Raw genomic sequence first — 22,971 nt, forward strand, 5'->3', positions numbered from 1 at the left:
ACTCGATATACCCTCCAACTTAGCATTCAAACCTGAGTCCCAATGCGGCTGCACAGAGACGCTCCAAGCATCTCCTTGTTCTGATCCCGTCCCACTGACCCTGCCGCTCGTGCCCCGGAACTGGAAAGCAATCCTCTGGAACGCCCTCCGGCAGTTCCACGTTGCTCTCTGCGCAACTGTCCAGGCTCCGATGCACAGAGAAAGCTGCCACTGAGACCGGAGAGCCGACGGTATGTTTAAATTCAGCTTTTGAAACTGCAGGCTCTCGTCTACCATGACGCGCCGTACCGTTGCTTTTAATGTGCGAATCTCTTACGACCGAGGGGAAATCTTTCAGTACTCTGAATCTTTGTGGGTCCCGGATTCCCGTATCCTTCGTTCTGACTCCCTGTGCTTTTAAAGTTTTGATTACCGGTTGTCTTGTTGACAGGAGTGAAAGATCTGTAGAAAATGCTGCAGGAAAGTTTACCTTCTTATTTCATTGTAGCTGGTGAGTCAGAGCTCCCGACCGAGCGTATTAGCCGGCCACCATCTTCCTCTGCTAAGATTGTGTTGTGTAATAATAGGAGGAGATTATAACATAATACTTGACCCGAAAGTAGATAGATCACCTCCTAATAATCAACTTAATTTACCCAAGATGAGGGAATGGCTAAGCATCTATAAAAAAGACCTAGATCTAGAGGATATGTGGCCACAAAAAGGAGAGAAAACGTATCATTTACTTTCCATAATAAGAAATTAGGTCATAAATCAAGAATAGACTTTTTTCTTTTATATAGATCTCTTCAAAGTAAAGTTAACCGCATTGAACACCTCCCTGCACACTTATCTGACTACTTGGCGGTAAAATTAACTCTACTTTTACCCAAAGATATAACTCCTCCTAGATGGACAGTAGATCGATCCTTATTCAACAACCAACAATATGTTAACCAGCTAGAAACTGCCTCAACGTACTACTTTGAAGATAACGCAACTGGTACCTCGAAACAAACAACCTGGGATGCTTATAAAGCCGTGATAAGGGGTAAACTACTTAGTCTAGGGGCACACAAAATAAAAACAAAGAAACTAGAAATTAAAAAGATGGAATTAGACATTAAAAATGCGGAGATACAACTAGAGAATGGAACCTTTTTAGAGACAAAGGAAGAAGTAGAGAAAAAAACATCAAGTCTAAAAGAAATGCTAACAAACTATTTGGAAAACATTGTGAGAGAAAAATGGGAAAAAAGTAAATTAGCAAGCTATGAATATGGGGAAGGTTGCGGAAAACTACTAGCATGGACAACAAAAACTGAGCAATCTAGGAATAATATACCATGCATCGAGATCCCAGAACAACTGTCACAAACATCTGAAGATAATATAATAAGACAGGAGTTCTCAAAATTTTTCTCGGGCATATACAAAGAAGACAGGAATCCAACTAAAAAACAAATTAATAAATATCTAGAGGCTATCTCCCTTCCAAAATTAACAGAAGAGGAAACGTTAGAATTAAATCAAAAGATTAAGCCTGAGGAAGTTAGAACAGCTATAAGCAACCTAAAAAGAGGAAAAGCTGCTGGGCCCGATGATCTCCCAAATGAATTTTATACAACATTAAAAGAATTCCTAGTTGATAAACTAACAGATTTAATGAATAATATATATCTAGATCATGAGAAAATCCCTGATACTTGGAACGATGCGACAATTAGCATTATCCTAAAACCTGGAAAAAAAACAAAATTGTGTAAGTCATACAGACCAATATCGTTACTTAACTGTGACTACAAAATCTTCATGCAAGTTGTAGCAAAAAGACTAGCTAAGGTAATGCCAGGACTGATTAACTTAGACCAAAAGGGCTTTATAAAAGGGCGGCAAATTCACGAGACCATCCATGAGTTATTTGCAGCAATAGATATTGCCACCACCGTAAAACTTCTCCTTACTATAATTACTTACGACGCTGCTAAAGCGTTCGATAGAGTAAACTGGGCCTTTCTAAATGAAATCATTGGAAAGTACAACTTGGGGGAAAATCTTGCCCATATGATAAAGGAAGTATATAAGAATCCAAGAGCTAAAATAATAGTTAATGGAAGACTAACTAGTAACATCGAAATACAACGTGGTACAAGACAAGGTTGCCCGTTGTCGCCGCTACTTTTTAATCTTTACATTGAACCGCTGGCCTTTCTGATTAGAGACCATCCACTTATCCATTCTTTTAAACATCAAAATTGGTCAAAGAAGGTAGCACTATATGCGGACGACCTAATGGTATTCACTACAAACTTTGAAAATGCCTACCAAGCACTGGAAGATACGATGAACAATTTTGGTAAAGTCTCAGGTTACCTGACAAACAGAGGAAAAACTGAAGCAATGAGCTGGAATTGCAATCCAACTACACCATATAGTAGGGAGAAAATAAAGTATCTAGGAATCACCTTGATAAAAGAAATTGAGAAAGTTCTGCAACTAAATCTAACGATAATCGTCAAAGAAATGAGAAGATTACTTAAAACATGGACAGGTCTGCCACTAACCTTTCTGGGGAGATCCAATGTAATAAAAATGTCCATTATTCCAAAGTTCACTTACCTTTTTAATACAATACCATTGGATTTTAAAAAAGAACCCTTAAAGAAGATTCAGGGTGAAATTGCAAGCTTTATCTGGGCATCAAAAGGAACGAGAATAGCCTGGAGCAAGCTCAGGAGGAGGAAAGATCAAGGTGGAATAGCTAGCCCTGATTTATTTGAATATTATAGCTCTTTCCAATTTAAGAAATTTAGACCATTACTAAGGAAGTACCAATATTACCCAAGTTTCCTGCAAAATATGACGGAAAAAACAGACTATTTCCTTTTTAAATTTGGACATCCAAAACTTTTCAAAAAAATAAAACTAAAGATAGATTTTACACAACGCGGCTAGAATCTGGTTTCAAATCAGAAGCACAGTAAATATATCGTATTACAGTACAAAAGCACCAATATGGGACTCCCCAGGGTCACCAGAATGCTTAAAAGATTCTTTAGCGGTATCACTTAAAACAGCAGGAATAGAAAAATGGGGACAACTGTTAAAAGTAAATGATATAATTCCATGGAACTTGCTATATGAACTTACAGACGGTAAGATATCGAAATTTAAATATTACCAGCTAACTAACTGGGCTAAATCTCTACAAGAAAAAAATATCGGTAATGAGAATCTTGAAAGCGAAATGATAAAAACCACACCAATAAGAAAAGAAATCTCAATCTGGTACTGGGCACTTATTGAAGCCAGAGAGGAAGATTTTCTAGTCCCGGAAAAAACTTGGAGGAAAGACATACCTGATCAGGAGATAGACTTACAACGGGTATGGCAAAACTCTATGGAAAAATGTTGGTCCTGTATAAGATCAGCCTCATAAAGGAGGAATAACCTGTTCACAATCCATCGTGCCTATTGGACCCCAAAAAGATTGTCTAAATTCAAAGGAACCAACATTAAGTCCTGCCCTAAGTGTGGAGAAGCTAAAGTGGATGACATTCACATGTTCCAAAAATGCCCCGCAATAACCAACTATTGGGATGAGATTGGTAGGACACTGAACATGGTATTGGGAACCAACATAACTGTAAGTACCCCTCTTATTATTTTTGGGATACACAATAATACAGGTGCTGATAGAAATAAACTAAATAAAAAACAGGAAAGCTTACTTTTCGTTCTAATGCTGTTAGAGCGGAGAGAAATATGCATTAACTGGGTTAAACCAGTCTCTCCAAATCACACAAAATGGTTAAACTACACAATAAAAATCAATAATGTTGATAGAAAAGGGAAATACTCGAAGAGAATAAACTTTTGGGAAATTTGGGAACAGCACTTTCAAATAAATTAAAAACTTTTACTGGGTTATGGACAAATAAATCCAATGATTAATGCGATAACCATAAAACCAGGCAGAAATGATTTCTGCTGAGTAGTCAAACTGGCTAGCTCCCCCACTAAACCAAGATATTATTGGAAACGATAAAGGGTAAGTGGAAAAAAACTGATGGATCATAATCATCAAAAGGGATACTCCCCAAAAACAACTTCTGAAATTGATGGGGCAGTGAAGGCAAAGGCAACACAAAAGATCATCAGACTCCCGAAACCCCCTTATCTATATAATCGCAAAATGAGGATTAAAAATTTTTTTTTTTAAAAATGAGTCTCTTGGAGAAAAACTACTTGAGAATTAATTTTAGACAAATGAGACAATACCTTTTGACGCTTGACAGGATGACCAAGACCTCGAACATTCCACGTCACAAAATTACACATGATGTAAGGTAAGGATGGGGCAGTACACGTGGGGTGGACACACTGCAGGAAAAACATCTACAAGAGAGGACGAAGCAAAAAAAAAAAAAAGTTACACCGGGAAAAAATACCCAATAGATGTAAGGTATGAAAATACAATATGACCAAAATCACTGTGCGAGACAACAAGAAGAACCAAAGAAGCCACAGTACAAAAAACAGAAACTGTCCAAGGAGAAAGAAGTAGGGGACAGCCCAGGTCGAAGAGAGATCGTAGGAAAAGAGACAGCAAGAAAGAAAGGAAAGAAGAAAGAAAAGAACAACAGGAAAAAGACAAGGAGGCAGATCAAGGCAGAAAAGCCAGGTCTGAGAAGAAAGGAAAAGCCAAGACATCGGGGAAAACTCCAAAGAGGACACGGGTCCCATTGAGCAACAGAAGAGCGAGAACGGGCATAAAAAGGAAGAAACCACAAAACCTCAAGAGAGAGGATGAGACATGCAAAGAGCCAAGGCGGCGACAGAGCAACCAGGTAGCCACAACAAAATCAGGTCTACAAAAGATAAATCAAACATTAGTGTCTATGTTAGATGAGGAAACAGTCTGTAGATAAGCATGGAGCTTCTGAGGATCATTGAAGGATTGTGAACGCCCATTGTGCGTGATTTTGCATAGACAAGGATGCAAAATACCATAATGAATATTCAGTTGATGCAGTTGAGGGCGAAGATTCAAAAATTCTTTCCGTCGGGCATTGGTTGCATTGCAAAGGTCTTGTGAAATAAAAATATTGTGACCCGACCATATAAGACGACGCTTAAGTCTAGTAGATTTGTTGGTTTTAACTCTGACAGCCGTATTACAATGAAGGCTGTCAGATTTGAAACTAGCTGGTCGGACTGACTGGCTTCTGAAGGGCTCGTTTACGCCTTGGGGATTTTGATGTCAGTTTCTGACAGGCTTTCCATGCCGGACTTTCCGATATGAAAAACCTGCGGGAAAGCAACCTTGGGGGCCCCCTTGCTACAGTGGCCTCTGGTTGGAGTCCTGGGGACATCTATGGTGCCCCCTGTTAATCCCTGCACCGCATGGCATGCACCCTTAGAAGCTTGCCACGCGGTGCAGGGATTTACAAAAACAACCATTTCTCTATTGGAGCTTGTGCTATGGCTGGTTTATCGCTGCAGCACAAGTTCCCATAGAGGTATGGGAGTATGTGACCACAACATGTGCGATCGCATTGTAATGGTGGTATTGGGACCTTCAATTGGAGGCCGGTCGGTCTTGTGACCGTGGCGATGTCATGTCTGCCGATCATCGTAATCAGGCCCAAAGTGATGAAGAATATATGACCTTGTGCTTGGTAATTAAATTTTTCTGGAGATTTTTGTGGTTTCTGGTAAGAACAGAAAGCAAAGATGTCTGACCTGTAATCAGTTTTGAAACAGGGAAATTTCTTCAGAAAATGTTTGGGTCTATTAATGGACAGAGCCGAACAATGCTCCCACTGTGTATGGGAAACATCCATTACAACGCAGTCATTACATCGCACTGCAGTTACAACGCAGCTGTTACAATGCAACTGCCTTTACATAGCATGCCATAACAACGTATGCCATTACAACGCATTATAAGGTAAGTAATAGGGATTCTTTACTTTTAGGGTGCGTATGGGTTTTGGGGTAGATAGGAATAGTAATTTTTACCCCTACACTATCCAACATTTTACCTACCGTTGCACTCACTGGAGGGGGAATAGTAATTTTTACCGCTACACTATCCAACACTTACCCTACTGTTGCACTCACTGGAGTGGGAATAGTAATTTTTACCCCTACTGTTGCCCTAAACGTATTATGCGTTGTGATGGTATGCATTGTAATGGTATGCGTTGTAATGCAATTCTTTGTAATTGTAGTTTTAAAAAATGTGTTGTAATGGCATGCGTTGTAATTGTTTAATGGAAGTTGCGATGTAATAACCATGTTCTAGAAGCATGCGTTGTAATTGTTTGCATTGTAACATCATATATTCCTGTGTATAGTTATATAATTCTCATTAACTATTAGTTCTATGTATGTAATGGTGACCATAATGATGAAAAATAACAGTTTTTGCTGATTTTCAGCACTCAAATACATATCCTCACTATCTAATGTAGTGTATGAAGACAACTCAGTGATCAAATGTTTAACAGTGTGTATGAATGACGTGATTTGAATGAATGACGTACATTTATAAAGCGCGCATTACCCGGAGGTGTCTTAGAGCTAGCCGGATCAAGGACAGAGGACATGGCAGCAAGCCGAGTTAGGTCTGAGTCACTTTATTGTTACGAGTGATAAAGAACCAGGGGCCAGATGTAGGTGGCCAATTACCGGTCGGTAACGGCCGAATTCGGCCGTTACCGACCGGTAATTGGATTTTGAGATGTAGGGCCAGTCATTTTACAGAATCGGTAAATTTACCGATCGGTAAATTTACCGATTCTGTAAAACACCGAATCGGTATTTTTACCGATTCGGTAAATTTGATATGTAGGTGGGACTCTTCTGAGTCCCACAAGCCTTACTGAATCGGTATTTTACCATCAAATTCAATTTGATGGTAAAATACCGATTCCGGTGTGCATGCACATGTGTGCATGCACACCTGTGCCATATGACAGGCAGACCTGCCCTTAGGGCATGTATGCCTGCCACATGGCACCCGACCCTGTTTTGGGGGTGCTACAGGGTGTCAAAGTGACACCCCCTGCACCCTTGTGAAATTCGGTATTTACCGATTCGGTAAATACCGAATCGGTAATGCCCATTCATTCCTATGGGCTTCAAAGCCCATATGAATGAATGGGCATTACCGGTCGGTATTTACCGAATCAGTAAATACCGAATATTACCGGTTCGGTAAATGGACATCTGGATTTACCTACATCTCCCTCCTTCTATTTTACAGATTCATAAATACCGAATCGGTAAAATTCGGTATTTATGAGTCGGTAAAATAGATTTACCTACATCTGGCCCCAGGTCTTTAGCTCCTTTCTGAAAAGCTGCAAGCTAGCTTGAGACCGGAGGGAGAGAGGAAGAGAGTTCCATAACTTTCTCCCCCTAGAAGGTCAGCATTCTGCTTCCCCAGTTAGCTCTTTTGATTCGGGGGATCATGACCATGTGTGCCAAGCTAGATCTTAATGTCCTACTGGGCGCATACCAGGTGAAACGTTCCTGAAAATGGAGCGGACGGTACAGTGAAGAGCTCTATGTATTAGACATAGAGCCTTAAAAGAGATACTCTTCTCCACCAGTAGCCAATATAGGCCGTGTAGCAGGTGAGATACTGGTTTAAACTTAGGGATGTTCAAGAGGGTTCTGGCCACCATGTTCTGTAGGGACTGCAATTTTTTGAGCGGATATTTCGAGGTGCCCAGATAAAGGACATTGCAGTAATCCAGTTTGGATCCTATAAGGGCCAACATTACTGTCTTCTGTAAATCCATTGGAATAAACCGGAGAATTTGTTTGACAACCCGAAGCATAAAGTATCCCCTCGAGGTCACTGCATTGATCTGAGCATCAAAACATAGTTTGTGGTCAAAAATGGCTCCTAGGTTTTTTGCCTTCTGCACAGGCTTGGGCAGGTCTCCCAGCTCCTGAGGCCACCAGGATCCATCCCAAAAGGAAGTCTCTTTCCCAAAGAGCAGCTCCTCTGTTTTTTCGGAATTTAATTTGAGACAATTCTCCTCCATTCAGCTTGCAACTGCGGCCATACAGCTGCAGAAATTGTTGGCATCATTTTCAAACTTGGATGAAATGGACACCGCTATCTGAGTGTCATCTGCATAGGATGATATGGTCAGGCTGAAGCTCAGAACAGGCTTCACCAGGGGGGAGATGTACACATTGAAAAGTGTGGGGCTAAGTGTCGATCCCTGAGGCACCTCACAGGGGAGGGAGAAGGAGCTGGATTTTACATCTCCCACCTCGACCCACTGTTCACTGTTTTTGAGGAAAGAGCTTAGCAGAGTTAGTGCAGTGCTCCTGAAGCCCAGGCAATGCAGGCGTTTTATGACAAGCATATGGTGGACCGTATCTAAGGCGGCCGAGAGATCAAGTAAAATTAATGCAGCTCTGCTGCCCTTGTCAACCCTATCTCTAATTTTGTGAGGCAGTGTGCTCCCAACCCCCATTCTGTTTAAAAGGCTCCCTTGAGCCAGCAAGCTGACGAGCTTTGGAGATGCTTGTGAGTGGTACTGTGACCTGAGAGAAACTTGGCAGCATTTCCAGCAACCCCAGATGATTTTTCTTTGCTCTCTAATACTGCTGCTCTCTACTGAAGATGGGTTCAACCCAGAAACACATGTCTAGAGATATACAGCAATGTCTGTGTTAGACCTGGCATCCTTGGTGTGGATTCCCCCTATCTTTTTGCCTCTACCTCCTGTATTTTTGATGCTGTGCTGGATTTCGTTTTTGGTGGTTTAGATGCTTTGGACACTGCCACTGCTGATCAGTGTCAGAGTGTAAGTGCCCCCTGTGCAAATTGTTATTGTAATTGGATATACATGATTGGTATATGTGTATCACCAAGAAGTCCCTAGTAAAGTACACTGAGTGTGCCAGGGCTGGTGATAAAAATGCTACTAGTGGGCCTGCAGCACTGATTGTGCCACCCACATGAGTAGCCCTAAAATGGTGTCTCAAGCCTGCCAACGCAGTGTCTGTGTGCAATCTGTGAACTGCCATGTCCTCCTGGTCAGTTCCCCGCTGACCAGGCCTAACCCTTCCCTTTCAGTGCACTTCGGTCACCCCTATGGATGGCCCAGAGTACCCCCCTGGGCAGGGTGCAGTGTATGTGAAAGGTAGAGCATGTACTAGTGCAGGTGACATGCTCTGGTAGTGAATGGCAGCCATTTTTGTTTTTCACTATTTTAAGGCTACCTTGCCCATAGGCTATCATGGGGAATGCTGGCTACAGTGGCTACCAGCATATCTTCCCATAGGAGCTAGGTAGGACATACAAGCCTGGTATCCCTGAACTGAGAATGTAATAACACATCTTTTAGGAAAGGTGGTTTTTAACTCCTGTGTTTGAGAACAGCACGTTAAGAAAGTTGCTGTTCTCTTGTCTGACCTTTCTGTGTGCCTCGGCCTGTTTGTGAATTGATTGTATGCTTTGAGAGTGACAGAGAATTTTGGGGATCCCCCAGGAGGCTGGCTGGGTCAGCCCTGGACTGAATGACTGCATTTGCAACTTGAGTGGTGGGAGGAGATAGCACGTGGGCCTGAATAGGGCTGTGCCTGCCTTCCACAATGCTGGCTCTACCTCCTACTGGGCGGCTGACGACCCTGCCCCTCACTCTGAAAGGAAAGGAGAAGCCAGGAAAACAAAGTGCTCAAGGAACACCTAGAACTGGTTCAACTGGTTCAGACCAGGCTCAGGGCCCACTTGCACAAAGAGAACAAATACTTTTAGGGGTATAAGTACAGCACCCCTGACAACAGAAAATTAGATCATCCTGGAATCAAGAAGGAACCTCTGCCAAGGAGAAAGCTGAAACTGAAGAAGGAAGACTGTCCTGCTGTTGCTCTGCTAAACTGACCTGCTGTTGATTTGCTGCCAAGGAGAGGGGAAGGACTTTGCTTTGTGCTGTGTCCTCTTGCTTAAAGGAATCTCCAAGGGCCTGAGAAGAGCTGGCTCCCTGTTATGAAGTCCCAGGAACAAAAGGACATCACCCCAGTTTCCCTGAACTCTGCTGAGAGAGTTCTGTCCTTCCTAGAGTGCTTGGGCCAGTTGTGGTACCTCTGGAAGTTGTACCTGTGTTGGGAAGCTGGAAACCAAGCTTTGAAAGACTTTATGCAAGTTTTGTCGCATTGCTCGCTTGCGGAGTGCATCCCCGGCAGTGCGAGGAAATTCTCGCCGCTACGAAGGTCGAGATCATCACACCGCCTGTTGCCGCTGCCAGAGCTGTCACATCCTTTGTTTGTGGGACGCACCTGACCGCTGCGGGAAGATTACCATCGCTGCGAGTGTCGTCACAGAGCCTGTTGTCGCTGGGTGAGATCGCCGCACCACTTGCTTGCGAACCGCATCACGTCGCTGCGAGTATCATCGCAGAAGTCATTACATCGAGGATCTGCGAGAGAGAGATCACCGCTGGTCCGCGCATCGTCGCCCTGGAGATCGTCGCAACTCCCAAGATCATCGCATCGTGCCTTTGCGAGAGAAAACGTCCTACGGAACCTACGCACCGGAATCCATACAAGTCCGCCGTCCTTCCCATACAGACCGGATTCGTCGCAACACGCCCACTGCTGCAACGGGGTTGTCGCATCACCTCCCCAGGGTCTCAGGAGCAACGCATCGCTTGTTTTCCACTGCACCAGCTTCTGCTTTGGAACTTTGTCGCTTTTAAAAGGTACTGTTGGCAAAACGTGACGCAACTGTGAACTTTTCATGCAACTGTGGATTATTTTATCGCAACCTTAAGAACTCTTTCGCAACCATATTCTTGAACTTTGTATGTTGGATTTGTGTCGTTTTGGTCTTGTGTAGTTTAGATTAAATACCTTTATTTTTCTAAACTGTTGTGAAGTCATTTTGTGGTGTATTCACTGGGTTACTATGAGTGTCGGTACAAATACTTTACACATTGCTTTTGGATAAGCCTGACTGCTTGTGCCAAGCTACCAAAGGGGTGAGCAGAGGTTATCTAAGGAGTGTTTTCTCCTTACCCTGACTAGAAGCAAGAGTCCCTATTTGGACAGTGATACCTACCTCTGCCAACTAGAGACCCCCAGTTCTAACAGTCTGCACCAACTTTGGTGAAAAACTCCAGCTAATTTTGAAGTAAGTTTGAACTGTGTACTGTATTTACCAGGATGCAAAGGGGCGAACTTTGCTGGGACTGTGAGGCAGTGTGCTCCCAACCCCCATTCTGTTTAAAAGGCTCCCTTGAGCCAGCAAGCTGACGAGTTTTGGAGATGCACCTGTGTGCCTGTGAGTGGTACTGTGACCTGAGAGAAACTTGGCTGCGTTTCCAGCAACCCTAGATGATTTGCCTTTGCTTTCTAATACTGCTGCTCTCTACTGAAGATGGGCTCAACCCAGAAACAAGTGTCTTGAGATATACTGCAAAGGCTGCACCAACTTTGGATAAAAAACTCCAGCTAATTTTGAAGTAATTTTGAACTGTGTACTGCATTTACCAGGATGCAAAGGGGCGAACTGTGCTGGGACCATGAGGCAGTGTTCTCCCAACCCCCATTCTGTTTAAAAGGCTCCCTTGAGCCAGCAAGCTGACGAGCTTTAGAGATGCACCTGTGTGCCTGTGAGTGGTACTGTGACCTGAGAGACACTTGGCAGAATTTCCAGCAACCCCAGATGATTTTTCTTTGCTCTCTATTACTGCTGCTCACTACTGAAGATGGGCTCAACTCAGAAACACATGTCTAGAGTTAAACAGCAATGTCTGCACCAACTTTGGTGAAACATTCCAACTGATTTTGTAGTAAGCTTGAACTGTGTACTGCATTTACCAGGATGCAAAGGGGCGATCTGTGCTGGAACTGTGAGTCAGTGTGCTCCCTACCCCCATTCTGTTTAAAAGGCTCCCTTGAGCCAGAAGGCTGACGAGCTTTGGAGATGCACCTGTGAGTGGTAATGTGACCTGAGAGAAACTTGGCAGCATTTCCAGCAACCCCAGGTGATTTTTCTTTGCTCTCTAATACTGCTGCTCTCTACTGAAGAGGGGCTCAACTCAGAAACACGTGTCTAGAGATATACAGCAATGTCTGCACCAACTTTGGTGAAAAACTCCAGCTAATTTTGAAGTAAGTTTGAACTGTGTACTGCATTTACCAGGATGCAATGGGGCGAACTGTGCTGGGACTGTGAGGCAGTGTGCTCCCAACCCTCATTCTGTTTAAAATGCTCCCTTGAGCCAACAAGCTGACGAGCTTTGGAGATGCACCTGTGTACCTGTGAGTAGTGCTGTGACCTGAGAGAAACTTGGCAGCATTTCCAGCAACCCAAGATGATTTTTCTTTGCTCTCTAATACTGCTGCTCTCTACTGAAAATGGGCTCAACCCAGACACACTTGTTTAGAGATATACAGCAATGTCTGCACCAACTTTGGTGAAAAACTCCAGCTAATTTTGAAGTAAGTTTGAACTGTGTACTGCATTTACCAGGAAACAAAGGGGCGAACTGTGCTGGGACTGTGAGGCAGTGTGCTCCCAACCCCCATTCTGTTTAAAAGGCTCCCTTGAGCCAGCAAGCTGACGAGCTTTGGAGATGCACCTGTGTGCCTGTGAGTGGTACTGTGACCTGAGAGAAACTTGGCAGCATTTCCAGCAACCCCAGATGATTTTTCTTTGCTCTCTAATACTGCTGCTCTCTACTGAAGATGGGCTCAACCCAGAAACACGTGTCTAGAGATATACAGCAATGTCTGCACCAACTTTAGTGAAAAACTCCAGCTAATTTTGAAGTAAGTTTGAACTGTGTACTGCATTTACCAGGATACAAAGGGGAGATCTGTGCTGGGACTGTGAGGCAGTGTGCTCCCAACCCCCATTCTATTTAAAAGGCTCCCTTGAGCCAGCCAGCTGACGAGCTTCGGAGATGCACCTGTGTGCCTGTGAGTGGTACTGTGACCTGAGAGAAACTTGGCAGCATTTCCAGCAACCCCAGATGAGTTTCCTTGCTCTCTAATACTAATGCTCTCTACTGAAGATGGGCTTAACCCAGAAACACGTGTCTAGAGATATACAGCAATGTCTTTACCAACGTTGGTGAAAAACTCCAGCTAATTTTGAAGTAAGTTTGAACTGTGTACTGCATTTACCAGGATGCAAAGGGGCAAACTGTGCTGGGACTGTGAGGCAGTGTGCTCCCAACCCCCATTCTGTTTAAAAGGCTCCCTGGAGCCAGCAAGCTGTCGAGCTTTGGAGATGCACCTGTGTGCCTGTGAGCGGTACTGTGACCTGAGAGAAACTTGGCAGCATTTCCAGCAACCCCAGATGATTTTTCTTTGCTCTCTAATACTGCTGCTCTCTACTGAAGATGGGCTCAACCCAGACACACTTGTCTAGAGATATACAGCAATGTCTGCACCAACTTTGGTGAAAAACTCCAGCTAATTTTGAAGTAAGTTTGAATTGTGCACTGCATTTACCAGGATGCAAAGGGGCGAACTGTGCTGGGACTGTGAGGCAGTGTGCTCCCAACCCCCATTCTTTTTAAAAGGCTCCCTTGAGCCAGCAAGCTGACAAGCTTTGAAGATGCACCTGTGTGCCTGTGAGTGGTACTGTGACCTAAGAGAAACTTGGCAGCATTTCCAGCAACCCCAGATGATTTTCTTTGCTCTCTAATACTGCTGCTCTCTACTGAAGATGGACTCAACCCAGAAACACGTGTCTAGAGATATACAGCAATGTCTGTACCAACTTTGGTGAAAAAATCCAGCTAATTTTGAAGTAAGTTTGAACTGTGTACTGCATTTACCAGGATGCAAAGGGGCGAACTGTGCTGGGACTGTGAGGCAGTGTGCTCCCAACCCCCATCCTATCTCTAATTTCCTCTGATGCGGCCACCAGTGCGGACTCCGTACACTGGTGGCCCATGAATCTGAAAAAGGACCAGGAATTATAACTTCATTTAAAAGACTTTTTAAAACAATATGTATCTGAATTAGTTTTATTGGCCCCATAACTTGATAAGGGCCATTTTCCAAAACTACACCATCCAACACATTATATGTTTACAGCATGATTATCCTAACACAATCTGTGAGAAGAATGTGGCTGCAATTGTTGGACCACAAAAAATGGCACAGTTTTAATCAGAAATATACTTTATATCTGTTAATAGCACAATTGTAAACAGCATACTAATCCACATCAGAAAGAAAAATACTTTAGTAGCATTCCAAAAATAAGACCATGGTGGTAAAATGTATCTGTCTCAAAACCAACTGCAGGCAGGTAGCTATTTGTAACATTGGACAACTGTACAATGAGTAAGTGAGTTTATTATTTGAAAATCTCCATTAGAATTATTCTGACAGCACAATGTCTTGTAGGGGTACCATTTCAAAAGATGTTGGTTCGTTTGTGGGTTCTTACTAAACCACAGGAGAAGTTCCAGTAATTTTAATTGGTGAAATTTCAGCATCAAGTTCTTTTACTAAAACTGGCCCTTAGTGCAATGCTAGAGGCACATCAGTCTCAGATGTCGCCGGAATGGGGCTCAGGATATCAACGTGGCATTGTGGCTACTCTTCTAGGTGAAGTTCTTGCAGAGTAGAGAGAGGATATGTGGTTCTTCACTGGAGGTACCTTGGTGTCAACAGGGTCTGATTAATTAAATTGACCACATAATGCTTTTTATTATGATCGAGCAACACCGTCTTATTTCATCTTTGAACCAGGCAATGGTGTGTCTTGTACTCCAAGAACTGGCACATGTGGTCAGTACCATATCCTGAAAATATGTGTATCAGGGATCTTTCCTTGGACATGTTCTCCCACTTTTAAAAGCCATGAGCCAGCAGATTTAGGAATTCTATCTTCAATGTTGACAGAGAAACAAGCTTCACATTAGATTATAGGTAAAACATATTGAATGAGAAAGCAGGTAAATACTGGCTTTCAGGGACAGTTTGTGTAAAAACTCTTTGCAGATGTCTATGGCTGCATTGCGTTTTTTTGCACCAAGTTCCTCATTAGTCCCTTGCTTTGACCATTTATTACAGCATGTGTATATGTCTATTTGTGTTTATATTCCTATAACCTATAACCTAGAACTGTATTTTACTACGTTGTGTATGCCCCTCAATTTAGATTAGAAACAATCTCAGGGGTTTAAATTTCCACCTGGAGTATCAATCTGTATATAGAATTTAGCTGGAGTTAGGAGAGCCCGGGGCAATAATGATTAAGCTACCCTCAGAACGGCATAGCCCCAGTAGGAAACCAGGACCGCAAGGTGTGTTCAAAGTGTTGACACACTAATTCTCACAGCAAGCTGTATTCTTCCTCAAAGGGCAAGGTAAGTGATCCACTGCCAAAGGTCACAGGCAACTTTTGCAATGTTTGTCCTCTTGCGGGCCCAAGAGATGAAGGTATCACTACCAGTCCACCGCCCAGGAGACAAGACAGACTGGCACCCTGTTGGGCATCTCCTCTGGGAGTTGCCATTCACAATTCAAAGAGAAATTCCAGGCATTCCATCCAGGTCCCCATCACATCGCTGCAGCAGGTGGGCAAATGAACCGCTGCCATAGTAGTGAGACAGTCAGCTCCATCATCTGCTTTCTCAGACAGGGTAAGCCAAGTCTTCAAACCCCAGCCTATCCATATAGGACAGAGCAGCATGTCAATGAGGGAGGGTCACCCCACCTTTTTGTCTGCTGCCCACTACTCGTAGCCAGGCTTTGATACCTGCATCTATTGAGTTCCCGGTTTAGGCAGTGGCCCATCGCCATGCCTGCAGGCTGGTGCCCCCTGCAATGGTGGGAATCACTGATGGAGGTGAGCTGCCCATGCTGTCAAAGAGACTGACATGATTCTCGTTGGAGGTAATGTTAGACCTAGCTTTTTAAGCGGGTTTATCCCCAGACTTTTTTGCTTCTTGGCCTCTTATGTTTGTCCCTGCTCTTGTTGGTTTTAGCACTCTGGGCACTTTACCACTGCTAAAGTGTATGTGCTCTCCATTTTAATTGTGTTTCCATGATTGGCTTATTTGAGTTACCTTTAAGTTCTTAGTACAGTGCACTGTGTGTGCCCAGGGCCTGTAAATCAAATACTGCTAGTGGGTCTGCAGCACTGGTTGTGCCACTCACACAATTAGCCCTTTAAAGGATTCTCAGAACAGCCACTGCAGTATATGCACAGTTGTGACTGCCATGTAGACCTGGTAAATGCACCCAGTTGCCAGGCCCTAACCTTCCCTTTTCATACATGTAAGGCACCCCCATGGGCAAGGTGCAGTGTATGTGAAAGGTATGACATGTTCTGGTGTGTGTGACATGATGGTGATGGTGAATGGTGAAATACAGTGTATGTCGTTTTTCAATATTGAAATGCTATCTTTACCATAGGATAGAATGGGAGACACTATGTAACATCTTACAAATATAGCTTTCCATTAGGACAACATAGGAGAATGGAGTTTAGTATGCCTGAACTCCGAATTTAAAATCACATCTCTTAGTAAAATGGGTTTTCAATTGTGTGTTTGAAAATGCCACTTTTAGAAAGTAAAATCAAATATGTGTGAGAATGCATTCCTTCCCTTAGATTATTTAATCCTTTTCCAATGAGAAACTATATGTTTGTGATGCGTGCACCCAGATACTGTGAAACGTCCCATATCAAAGTGATGAACAAATCGAGCCAAAGGACACTTTCCTTGCGCACCGAACTGTCGCACTGCAAAGTGGGGAAGACATTTCTCCCAATATGGCACTTATTCCTGAACCAGCATGATTGCATAGTTGTTCTTTATTCAACATTTGTCAAATGCCTCCTGTTGCCAATCCAGGCTTTTAACAGTGGCACGTGAGGTCAATCATGTTTCAAAGTAGGCTCATTTCATTCAATACACCCAATGCATTTCGAGCCTGCTGGCTCTTCGTCAGGGGTTTACTGAAACAAAATAAAAAAAACGTTAAACTAACTGCTCATTACCAACTTACTGTGTGCACAAAAAAGAACAGAAAAGAAAAGAAAAAGAAAAATGTTACTGCTTACTAAGCTTCCAACCGCATTGCCCCTTTCTGTCTTCCTCGTACTAAAAAGAACATAACGTTCATGTGCTCAAGCTAAATGTCAAACCACCTAATCATGCTCTCTCCACAGTGATCTAATCAGCAGGAAGATGAAATACATAAGGATTGTTATATTGATTGAAAAATGATGGCAAACAAGGATGGTTCAGGAATAAGTGACATATTGGGAGAAATTTCTTCTCCATTTTGCAGTGTGACATATGGGTGGGCGAGGAAAGGGCCCTTTGGCTGGACTTTTAGAAAGTAGGCATTTTCTTGCTTAACCATTCTGTGTGCCTCTGCTGGGTTGTGGATTGACTGTCTGGCTTTGGAGTGACAGTGGCTGGGGATGTGCATTCACTGTAGACAGCTACTGGGGGTTGAGGTGTGTCCTGGCTCTCCTGGATGAGTCCAGGCTAGGATGAATAGACCTGGGCTGCATTTAGAGTAGTGCAAGGAGATTTCTTTGCACCTCAATAGGCCTGGTCTGCCTTACACAATGCTGTCTCCACCTCTTTCCAGGAAGCTGGGTCAGAGAGAACAGAACTGGTTCGGACTAAGCACAGAGACTCTCTGCCACAGGAGAGCAAAGGGAAGTAAGTATAAATATTGGGACCCAGACCCCAGCTCTTCAGAACTCGCTTGGATCAAGGAGTCTGCCAAGAAGAAGAGCTGGGGAAGCTGTGAGGAAAGACTACCACTTTAATGTTTGTTTTGCTGTGTTGGCCTGCAGTAACTACTTCTGTCTGAGGTAGGGAAAGTACTGGATTGAACTTTCTGTAACCATTTCTACTGAGTATCTCCAAGGGCTTGGGGTAGAGCTTGCCCCCTGTTCAAGAAGTCTCAGGTACAACAAATACTTCACCTCCCTCTGGGTGCTGCCTCTGGGACAGTCCATTTCAGTCTCCACAGAGGGAAACTGCAGTCCTATACCAGCACCGACAGCACTGCTGGCTCTGTGATCTGAAGGCACTGCAGAAGGCACCACCGCACTTCGACTTCAACCCTGCTCTCACCAATGGTGATGACCGCCATCACCAAGCCGCAACTTGCACCGTGACCTGTGGGCACCGCTCTCCGCACTGCCTCAGTTCACTCCATCACCCTGGTCTCATTGACGACGACGCTGCAAGATGAAATCGCCACCACTGCCTGCACCATGGTCTGGGGGCATTGCTCAGAAGTCACTCAACACACCGTCTATCCACACCACAGTCTGGGTCCACAAACGCCAGCTTGCATTGACTGGCACCACCGCCTGGTCTCACCGACGCGATGGCTGGCCGAGCTGCTGTCTACACCGTGACCTTGGGGCACCGCACACCGCACTGCTCCACTTCAAACCAAGGCGGTTGCCACAACCAGCTCGCACCAATGCTGTCGGCCAGAACCAAAAGCACTGTTTACAAGTCTTCGGACACCGTCGCCAGTCCGCATCGACACAGTCAATCAAAACAGTTGGATTTGGTTGTTTTCAGCACCGCGGTAGCACCGGATGGAGCTACCGACTTGCAAAGTGCATATTTTGAGTATTGTATGTTGGATTTTTCTTGTTTTGTTCTTGTTCATTTTAGATAAAAGATCACTTGTTTTTCTGAACTAGTGTGGTGTCCATTTGTAGAGTTTTTGCTGTATTACTGTATGTGTGCACAAATACTTTACACACTGCCTCTGAGATAATCCTGTTTGCTTGTGCCAAACTGCCAAGGTGGTGAGCAGGGGTTGTCTAAGGGCTAACTCTCTTACAATAACTAGAAGCAAGGGTCCCTACTTTGACAGAGGTGCAAACCATTGCCAACTAGCAACTCCTATGTCCAACAGGTGCACACGTGAAAGCCCATGCAGCCAGGATAGCTTCCCATCCCTCCTCTTAAAGCAGTTTGCACTGTCTTAGAGGTGCATTGCATCTCTGCCTAGAAGTGCCAGGGTTCCTTTGTGGCTCCAGTTTGTTCTAATCCAGGCTGCCCTGCTACTCAATATAGATTGTTCCTTAATTATTTAAAAACCCAGGTGGGCCAGGGTTAGGTACAACAGGGACCAGGCAGCAGGTCCCTTAGGAGGTTTCAGCCCAAGGAGGCACTGTGTTTCCTCCTGGGTAAGCATGGGTTTGGTTTCAGTAAGGCTTTTGGATGCATTGTGCTGCTCCCAGAGGGGGTAGGTTCTACCTGGGTCCCATGCATGCCAATTGGTTCCTCCAGGGTTCTACCTGGGTCCCCCCCAAGCCAAGTCCTTGCTGAAGCACCCAGCAGCCACTGACCACTCTTCCAACCAGCACTTGAGGGTAGGTGCTGGCCCTATGCCTGGGTTCTTTCTGGGAGGCAGCAGAGGTTAAGTCTGCCAGGGTCAATTGCTTAGTCCGTTCCACTGTTAAAGATCCTTTCTGATTTTCACCTACTGAATCCTGGGTACAACTTTTACTTCCTCTAGATAGTGAGGTTTGAACATCTTCTCAATGCTCTTCAAGGGCTATTGCTGCTTGGGGAGGCTGATCCGAGGACCTCACTAAACCATCCAATCGGTAGTAGCAGCAGGCAGTGTGTAAAAAGTGCAGGTACTTCATCAATGCAAGCATATCACCCACACATAATGGGAGTTAATCTTTCATGGGAAATAATTTTATATCCCTATCATGAAATGGTTCACTGGATTACCCACACCTGTTGAAGATAGGCAGGCATATGCTGATCCGTTCAGCAGAATGTGTGCATAGCCCCGGACACCCAAGTGCATTACAGACTTGTGTAGTTGAACAACACTTGTCCAGCTAAGAAGCAGAATGCAGACTGCAGGGGGGGTCACACAACTAGTTAGCATGCGGGAGTCTCATTTGTTATCAGAATTAAACAGACAAATCACTCCACCAATCAAGAATGGCTATACAACTCCACTCACAGAATTGAGAAAGAGCTATCAATCTGTCAATCTTTCTGTTTTCAAGCACAATGAGTTTTCCGGTGTTGAGTTAAATTAAGCGACAGGTTTCACTCCTTGTGGTGCCCTTTTTTCAATTCTTGTATGTTTCAGCTTTTCAACCAGGCTGCACCACAGAACTCACAAACATTGGTTTGCAAGCAGCTACATTCTTTGGCCAGGGTATAATATCCGCCAGATTGCTCTTCGACTGGTTTCTGCTTCGGTTTGTCTTGTTTCTAGTGAGGCAATAAGAATGCCCAGGCTGTCCTTCTTAATTAGGCCTGGGCAACATTTTAATTACAGTGGGGTAATGGGAGTATTTTCACATTACTCGTGTGATGTAAATTTAGAGAATAATTTGCAATTAGGCTTCCTCCCATAATCATTACACAATTAGGCTCCCTCACATAATTTAGAGTCATTTCGGCCAAAAACGCCTTTGCAAAAGCACAAAACCGAGAACGAGCAGCTAGCTGCTGGCTCCTGCACTTTGTGTTTGTGTTCTCCTGCTGTTTGCATTCCATTATGGATGCAAGGGTGCATTGTGCATTAAGAAAATAATGTGCAATGCTAAGATAAACTTCTTGCATAATTCTGTGCAATCTTGTAAAATCTCTCTGTAATCTTTAGTAATTACAATACAAAACATTACGTGAGTTCCTCCCACCCCTACTGTTAATCATGGCACCAGTTCCAAAAACCAGCAAAGTAGAACTGCATTTCTATTCTGTTATTCCTAGCTAAAGTATACTGGCAACCAGCCTGCTTTGAACACTACAGATGTTTCAAAGTCAAGGCTTTAGACATTACTACATTTAGTCAAGAGCATCAAGGGGCTGCAGAGAAGCAGGGAGTGGAACAGGAGGTCGCTCACTTTTTAACTCCATCAACTTTAATATATATGGTATTGGACCTGGAATGAACACAGCTGCTGGCACCAGACTTGCCCTCAAGTGGATCCTCGCTAAAGGATTTAAATTGTACTCATTCCAATTACAGGGCATCCGGCACTCTTTTTTTCATCACTACCTCCCAAAGTCAGGAGTGGGAAATATGTGTGCCTTCTGTCTTCCTTGAATGTGGTAGCTGTTTTTCAGGCTCCCTTTCCGGAATCAAACTGTGAATCCCAGTTACCTGTGACCACCATAATAGGCTTAGAAAGTGCAATTGAAAGTTGATGGGTCAGACATTCAAATGTATCATTGCCATCATGAGGACATCGGATCGACTTGAGACTATCTCGAGCCACTGACACTGCGGGTTGAGTCCGGATTGGTCTTGATCTAATAAATGCACACATCCTGGGAGGTTAACGCTTGTCAACATGTATTAGCTTTAGTATTACCAAGTTTGTCCAAGTAACAGAAGGAGTGCTTAAAGAAACCATTTCATGAGCCACTCACAGTTTCACTGTAGCGGATGTGTGTACTTATGCGTGAATGGCTTAACCTTTGAGACAAGCATATGCTGCCGGCAGGATCAACCGGATAGACACATCTCTTGACTGGGAGAAGAAGCTGTGTGTCCATGCTGGACAAACCTTTTTACCCCTCGGGAACTTGCTGCAGGAGTCTCTGCTAACCTTCAGGGAAATGTTTGTGCAGTCAGTTACACTTATACATGTCGGCTCAGCCTACTCTACAACAATTAAAAGAAAGGTAGGCAGAGGCACACCCAGGGCAAGACACGGGGCGCAGGTCTGAGCAGCATGCACACCTGGAAGAACTGTTATTCAAAGCTGTTTTGTAAATGCACTGGGTACAAAGGGCAATGGAACAGAACCCGGCCCAGCAGGTGGCAAATAGTACTTGTGCCACCAAAAACCATCCACTCAGTTCAGACCATTGCAGGGCACAAATTACCAGGCTGCTTGGCCTTCCCTCTGCTGGATGACCTCCATGACAGGCAGACCCTCTAACAGTCCAGGCGGGCTGGAAGCTCTTTGCTTGAAGAAGCAACAGCCGTGACTTGCCAAGCAGTCCATTCCTAAACAGATCACGTATGACCAATCAATCAGACTGCAATGCTGGCTAGACTGTTCTCGAGCAGGTCACCCTCCACAGAGCTTTCATGTCCACTTAGCTGCCTGCTCTTAGGGAGGCTCAGCGAAGGTCCATATCATGAGAATGAAAGACAGTTACGGACCAGGACTACTGTGGTGCCCAGGGCAGGCTGTCCCAGGCCCTTCAGTTGCCAGGAAGTACAACAGGACAGCAAATGCAGGCAGCATTGGGGAAAACATGGTGGCCGCTAGCTAGGGCGGTGCGCTCGTCCCTGACGAAGCTCCTGCTGACATGCCCCAGAGGTAGTTGTGTCGGTATCCTTGGTCCGTGCGAGTGGTGATATCGAACGGGTAGCTGGTTCACGAGCTGAGAAGAAAGTTAGCGGTGCGGTGTGGTCAGCCGAGCCACTTTGAGAGGCGGTGGCGGCGGCGTGTGCCGAACAGCAAGTGAACAGCAAGCGGGCTCGGGCTCCAGAGGAGAGGAGAGTGTGAGCAGGCGGGCGGGCGGAGCACCGCTAGTCCGCGGTATGTCGTGGTCTGCCGAGCCGAGCCGCTCTGAGAGGCGGCGTGTATCACGCATTCAGCAGGCTCAGGGTCAGGTTTACGGGGAAAACTCCAAAAGAGTTAGCGGTGCGGCGGCATCAGCTGAGCCGCTCTGAGAGGCGGCGGCGTGTGCCGAGTGGTGAGACGGCAAGTAAGCTGAGCGGGCTCAGGCTCAGGCTCCGGAGGAGTGTGGGAGTGAGCGGGCAGGCGGAGCTCTGTCCGCGGCGTGTTGCAGTTGCTGAGCTGCCGTGAGAAAAATATTTAAAAACAGAGCCCCCGAAGCTCCCGAAGCACCCGAAAATCACGGAACAGGAATAGACAACAAGAGCCACCGGTATCCTTAAACAGTAACAGCAACATTCTGACATCGAGACCCTGTTTGGTGGGGGATTTTGAGTGAGTGAGACGAGTGGAGCAGGCTCGGGCTCAGGTCCGGCTAGGACATA

General features: G+C 44.7%; 2 pseudogenes; both read right to left on the reverse strand.

Moving 5' to 3' along the window:
- Positions 1-15,238: 15,238 nt before the first annotated feature.
- LOC144771186 (5.8S ribosomal RNA) lies at positions 15,239-15,371 on the reverse strand (annotated as a pseudogene).
- A 4,064-nt stretch (positions 15,372-19,435) lies between these two features.
- LOC144771381 (18S ribosomal RNA) lies at positions 19,436-21,470 on the reverse strand (annotated as a pseudogene).
- Between the last annotated feature and the right edge of the window lie 1,501 nt (positions 21,471-22,971).

This window comes from Lissotriton helveticus, chromosome 7 (genome assembly GCF_964261635.1).
Source record: "Lissotriton helveticus chromosome 7, aLisHel1.1, whole genome shotgun sequence".
In the NCBI taxonomy this organism is placed as follows: Eukaryota; Metazoa; Chordata; class Amphibia; order Caudata; family Salamandridae; genus Lissotriton; species Lissotriton helveticus.